This window comes from Nicotiana attenuata, chromosome 6 (assembly GCF_001879085.1).
Source record: "Nicotiana attenuata strain UT chromosome 6, NIATTr2, whole genome shotgun sequence".
Lineage (NCBI taxonomy): Eukaryota > Viridiplantae > Streptophyta > Magnoliopsida > Solanales > Solanaceae > Nicotiana > Nicotiana attenuata.
In genome coordinates, this window is record NC_031994.1 from 63,145,002 (window position 1) to 63,152,057 (window position 7,056).

Here is a 7,056-nt window from a genome sequence, read left to right on the forward strand (position 1 = left end):
AATAGCATCTACAAGTAAGGCATCTACAAGTACTGAGGAAAATCTGGGGGCGGGGGGGGGGGCAAGAAGCCACTACAAGAGGCCTAGGCTTCAAGGACATGGTGTATTTGTTGCACAATCTGGTTTTACAAGTATTAATGTAAGTGTATTTTTTTTGTCCTTATATCTTATTGTCCAACTTACTATATGATATTATTGTCTAACTTTAAAATGTATCTTTTGCTTTGAATGTTATCAGCATGGTTTGCCTACAGCCAGAAAGGTTTATACTGGCCCTTTAATTGATTCTACCCATGTTACTGGTAATATTGGATATAAGCCTTCTAAAGGTTTGAAATGGAAAGGGAAGAAAGTTGTGACTCAAAGACAACTTCAAGTCCAAACTGCAATGGCTAGAATCAAGACAAGGTTCCAATCCGGTGGAATACAAACAAGATCTAAGGTTATCGGGAAATCTCCCTCCAAGAAGACCACTTGAATTTCTTTACTGTTTGGATGTAGTATTTGATATACTAGACTTCTTTTTTTGTTAAATTCATGGGGTGGCTGTTTTAGTTGAATTCATGGGGTGTCTATTTTTGTGATACTGATGGTGGTACTAAACTTTATTTTGTGAACTTGTTTGTCATGTGTATGTCTAGCTGTATATGGACAGAATAGTTTAACTCTATTGTTAGATGTTAAATTCCGACTTTCTTTGTCAAATTACCAGCCATGTTGACAAAATGTTGTGATTGTGATTGGTTGTTTTTGTGGATAGTAGTGTCGAACAACATATCATATTGCTTAACTTCTATTACATACTACCAGATAACCATTATTTGTACATGAACAAAATCAGATTCAAAAGTAAACTGAAAAATAATAGAAACTTTAGCATTCTTTCCCTCTTCGATAGTTTGTTAGTCTTCTTCAACAATCTAGAAATAACAATGTTTGCTTGCTCCGAAAATGGAGGTTCATACCACTGAAAAAATCAACAAGAATTTGTCTTCGGATAAAGACTACATCCAAAGAATCGTTGCCCAAGATTTGCAGTAGTCCACGCAACTTTTAAAGGAGCTGGCTTGCCACATCTACAAAAAACATTCATCTTCTATCTTCCAAGTAAAAAAATGACTGTTATTTGGGCAAAAAATAAGAGCCAAAATCTTAGGGGGAAATGGAATTTGGCTAGACAAAGATTGTGAGAAGATTGTGGCTGAAGACTTAGAAAGAAGCCAATAAATAGGGGTTGTTACCGTTGGGGGAAATTATTACCGTTAGGGATGGTTCTAGGATTGGGAAAGGGAAATATTCAATTGATGTGGCAAAAAATATACTCCCCCACGCGCACTCAGTCATTTGAACAAACTTTCACTGCCATGTGGCAGGTTAGGGGGGGTAATAAAATTCGAAAAAGTAAGCATATGGGGGTAATTAAAATCACGTATAGTTAAGGTGTACACTCATTAAAAAGTGTCAAGTTTAGGGGGGTCTTTACCTATTCTGCCTATATTAATGAGTTTACATAATTATTGGCTAGTTTTGGAGCAATGTGTATCGATTTGAGTTTTCGGAAGGGCATGGAATAACGGTTATGGAACTTCGGAGCGAGGTGAGTCTCATTTCTAACCTTGTAAGAGGGAATTGTCCCCATAGGTGAGTTAATTGGTTATGTGCTCCTATTTGTGGGGGCTACGTACGCACGAGGTGACGAGAGTCCGTGCGTAGCTACTATCATGCTTATGTCCGGGTAGTCTAGGAACCAAAATCATATTTTACTTGTGATAATTGTAACCTTATTGATAGTTTAAATTGCTTAAATCATACCGAAGTGGCAAATGATTTTCTAAAAGAGTAAAACTTCATTTTCATGGCTTGTAAAAAAGAGAAATTTACACCTCCTCGAATAATTGTCTCCTCGATGAATGTCTTGAATGATTGTTTGAGTATGTGTTTCTATGTGTACCTGCGTCGCATGTATGATTCGCGAGCAGGGTGATTGTTTATTTATGTTTGACCGCGTCGCATGTATGATTCGCGAGCGGGGTAATAGATACATCTATGGTTCACGCCATTCGACCCTCTAGCAGTGCACAGTTTAAATATTGTTGGATCAGGCCGTACGTCCTCGGCATGATTTGCGCATGCTTGTATTACTTGCCTTGAAATTTATTGAAGTGATGTTGTTTCTTCCCGGTTTGAGAATAAATGTATAAATGATGAAAAGGGATTTGGGAATTTCCTATAAAAGAAAGAATTGCTTAATTGCTTCACTTTATTGAATTACAATCATGCTTATATAAATCCTCAATTTGTTACATTATCGATTTATCATTATTGGACCACTAGTAAGTGTCGAAGTCGACTTCTCGTCTCTACTTCTTCGAGATTAGGCGGGATACTTACTGAGTACACGTTGTTTTCGTACTCATGCTACACTTGCTATGCATTATGTTGCACAGGTACAGGTATTTTTAGCGGCCTACTGGGCGTAGCAGCATGGATGATATGGAGACTAGGTGAGCTGCATTTCTCGAGGCGACCCGCAGCCAGTATAGTCTCTTCCAGTGTATTGTATTTACTTCTATCCAATTTGTATTTTGGACAGTGATTGTACTTTATTCGATCCTCTTAGTAATTGCTCATGCACTTGTGACACCACGTTCTGGGATGTCCATGGGATTATTCAATATTTGAAATTGTGTAGTTAGTTCCATATCCCTTGTTCCTGTAATGAGGGCTATTATGTCTAAGGATCTTCCATTGTCGTATCGTTTACGGGAAGCTGGGTACCGGGTGTATACTCGACGCACGGCGCCTCCTAGGAGACACTGGAATCGGCATTTCCTGAAGGGTAGTAAGAAGGGGGGTTCGGGTGCGCTTCTTCTTCCTGCCGGTTCAGGAGCTTAGGCCCAAGCGGTAGTAGTTTCCTAGTTGGAGTTGGCACACGTAGGCCCGACACCAGAGGTTGGTTGGCGCATTCGGTAAAGCATTCCGCTAGCTGGCGCATAGCAAGCAAGAAAGCTCAAAGCCAGCAGTAAGGTCCGCACGCTAAGAGAAGAGGAGAGATGTTCGCAATTACTACCACAAGAAAGCCGCCCCCTATCTTCTAAAGGGGCCCGTCACTTTAAAGATATTTTTATTTATTTAGTGGAACTTATTCTTTATTGTTTAAATATATAAAAGAAGTAAATTAAGAGTTATGTAAAACAAGAAGTTACTAATTAATTAGTGTTGGCTTGCCTGACAATAGTGTCCGGCGCCATCACGGCCCTTAGTGGATTTTGGGTCGTGACACTTTATGGGTTGTAACTGGATGTTGCGTGCGAGCAAGAAGAAATCAGGGTTGTGGAAAGTGGGTAAATATATTAGCACCCACAGATGTGAAATGGACACATTCAATGAGAATCACTTCAACTTGGATGTAGACTTGATTTCTCTTGTCTTGATTCCATACTTGGAAGTGTCCATTAGGTTCAAGATCAACGAGTGTATTACAGCCGTCCACCAGGAATATGGGTGTACTATAACCAAAAGAAAGGCATATCTCTGGCACAAACGTGCTTTTGAAATTATTTATGGTGACTGGGATAAGTCATTTTCATCTCTACCCAGATACATGGCCGCACTGAAACACTTTAACCCCGGGACTGTTGTTGAATGGAGCATAAGCGGAGTCCGGACTGGAATACATTTTCAAGTATGTGTTCTGGTCATTTAAACCAGCAATTGATGATTTTGTGCATTATCGTCCGGTAATTTCCATAGACGGTACTCATGTCTATGGAAAGTATGATATTAAACTTTTGATCGCAGTTGCAGTAGATGCCAACGGACAAATATTTTCACTAGCTTTTGCCATTTGTGCCAATGAAAGCGAAGAGACGTGGACGCTTTTTTTGAACCACTTGAAGCAGCACGTTGTCAAACAACGTTCAGGTATTTGTCTAATATCTGATCGGCATGATGGTATTTTAAGTTCTGTATGGCATTTGCCTGAATGGCAGGAACCCTATGTATACCACTGTTACTATGTGAGGCACCTGAAGGCCAATTTCCAGAAGAAATATCCCGACAAGGCCTTGCAAGATTTAATGTGGTTGGCTGCAACTGAGCACCAACAGTGCAAATTCACGAGGTGCATGGAAGTGATCCGGCAGTTAGATCCACGAGCCTATACTTGGCTGATGGGACATGAGCTTCACAAGTGGACATCGCATGCTGATGGTGGTAGACGATGGCCTTGACTACAAATGTGTCGGAGTCATTCAACGGCTTATTGAAGTCTGCATGTGGATTGCCTGTCACTGCCATGGTCCGGATGACATTCAAACAGAATGCGGAGAGGTTTGTTGAAAGGCATAGAGCTGCATCGGAATTGATGGACAGGGGTGTTCAATTTATGCCAATATCGATGAGAAGATTTGAGAAATACAGGAGGCGAGCACATTGGCATTCATATTTACAGTACGATCACGACCGGGGTGTTTTTTAAGTTCGCACCGCTATCCGCAGACACCGGGGGAATAATCTACACACCGTGAATGAAGCCAGCATGTTGTGTTCATGTGGGAAATGGACCATCTACCACATGTCATGCGCACATGCCATGAAGTGCTTTCAACAAGTTGGTTTAGGGGCAACCAACTATGTTGATAGGAAATACAGTGTTGCTGCATACATAAACACATATAGTGGGCAGTTGCAGCCATTGGGTGCTGAGCATTATTGGCCGCCGGAACTATTTAAAATACTGTGTAACAAGGACTATTTGCGCAAGCTGCAAGTGCAAAAGAGAACGCGTATACAGAACCAAATGGATGTTGGTGATACCGTTTATGCGCGTAAATGTGGCATATGCTCACAAACAGGACACGACCGTCGTAAATGTCCTTCAACTGGTCTGGGTGGCGGTGGTAATCCAGCTCCTGGTGCAAGTTCGTCGAATGTACCCAACTATCAAGGATACACCTAGTGTTTTGTGTTCGTAATGTTTTTTGTAATAAGTGTCTGTACTTATTTGTGCTGCAATATTTATCAAATAAAATTATGTTCCACAGTCTTGTTACATCTTATTTTTTAACATGACCTTTTGAATTGGGATGATGATATGATAGTTCCAACATTCAACTTATTGGTGTTAGTAAAGAAGACCAATCTGAAGATTGAAATTTCGTAACATAATATTCGAAGAGATAAAAGCACAAAAACCATAATTATAGCAACATACATGAAAATAAAAGATAATAAAGGATAAATCAAGACAAAGGTGTTTCGTTTTAGAAAAATTGAATATGTATAGCGCGTACAATACTACGTTTTGTGTGTTGTCTTGTCGGTCTGAAAAGCTGACCGACTGCGAAAAATCTGTTTCGTTTCAGAAAAATTGAATATGTATAGCGCGGTACAATACTACATTTTGTGTGTTGTCTTGTCGGTCTGAAAAGCTGACCGACTGCGAAAAAGCTGTTTCAGAAAAATTAAATATGTATAGTGTCGCACCCCCTTTTTCTCGCGAAATTGGGTTTATGACATTTGGGTACAGGAAAACTCATTCCTTTTGGGAACTGGGTTTTGCATTTTTGAAGAATCGCCACCTAATGATTTGAGGTGCATTAGGACACCAATGGGGTTCAATTCTAAGTTCCATTTGAATAACCAGAGATAGGGTAAGGGTTTGAAGTTATCCCAAGGGGAAGGTGTTAGGCACCGCTCAGGATCCACTAGTGTGGTTCCCGGCTAGACAGTTATTGTGAATTTATCAAATAGACAAGTATGGGCTCAAATATTAGGGGATTTAAATTTAAACACGTAAAAGAAAGAACAATTAAAAGAAGAGTTTTAAAAGGAGTTTGCAAATAAAAGAGAAGGGGGTCCTAGGTTTATATTTAATATGGATCACGTCAATGCAATACCCGGTAATCACTCCTCAAAAGAGGGGTTACACGTTGCATTAGCGCATCGGTCATCATATCCATATCTACCCTTCCCACCTCGTTAAGGTATTAAAACGCGGATTGGTCTCGATCACTATTGCATGTTATTACCCGTCCCATTCCTATCAGTCCCGGAGGCACTTAGGACTACTATTCCTAAAGGGAAGGGATATTAGGCTGATTGGTTTCAAAGGATAAAAATCTAAGGCGACATACAAAACACATACTGCATGTTGGGGAAAACATATAAACAGATAAAGGGTCATATACACCTCCTTGAACAAAAGCACATAACTAGCATGACTTGCACATACTTTTTAGGTCTGATTAAAAAATACTAAAGACGAGGGGAGCTTGATTATTGAAGCAGATTCGTTTATTACATAACTCAGATAAGAAGTCCGAATCAGGCCTGCTTGCTGGTTGTAGCAATTAACAAAAGCGGATTCAATTTTACAGTTATTACTCTAAGGCTTGCCTAAGTGTTTAGACGGGGGTAGGCATGATATCTACTTAATTCAGAAGGTGGTTAAACCATGATAACTCAAAACGAATTGTTTGAAATCCTATAGGCATGCTTGCTAAACCTCGTTAAAATAAGGGAATTAGATTGTTGAAAAAAAAGGTTCAGAATGGACGAATTGCAGATGACAGTATCCACTATCGCTGATTTTTACTCCTATGAACATGATATCTAGGATTACTAATTTTAGACCCTTATAGATATAATTGTTGATCTTAAATCTTTGTATACATAGTACCTAAATGAATAATGCCAAACCCTATAGGCATAATATCTAGTAGACAATGGAAACAGGCAGGTTCTTTACTTGGGAATTCCTACAAGCATGATTTCTATACTTTATACGGATTTTAACATGCTACTGGGTTATAACCAATTGGGCCCTAAAAACATGGTATCTAAACAGTGACAAACGTGCAGAATTTTAGATAATTCCTATAGGCAGTTTATCTAGATGTGAAGCTGAAAAAGCAGGATTTAAAGTAAGTTCTATAGACATGATTTCTAAATGTGATGTGAATATGCAGAATTAAAAGCAGTCTTATAGGCATGTTTTCTAAATGCGAATTGAACATGTAGAAAAAGCAGTCCTATAGGCATGTTTTCTACCCC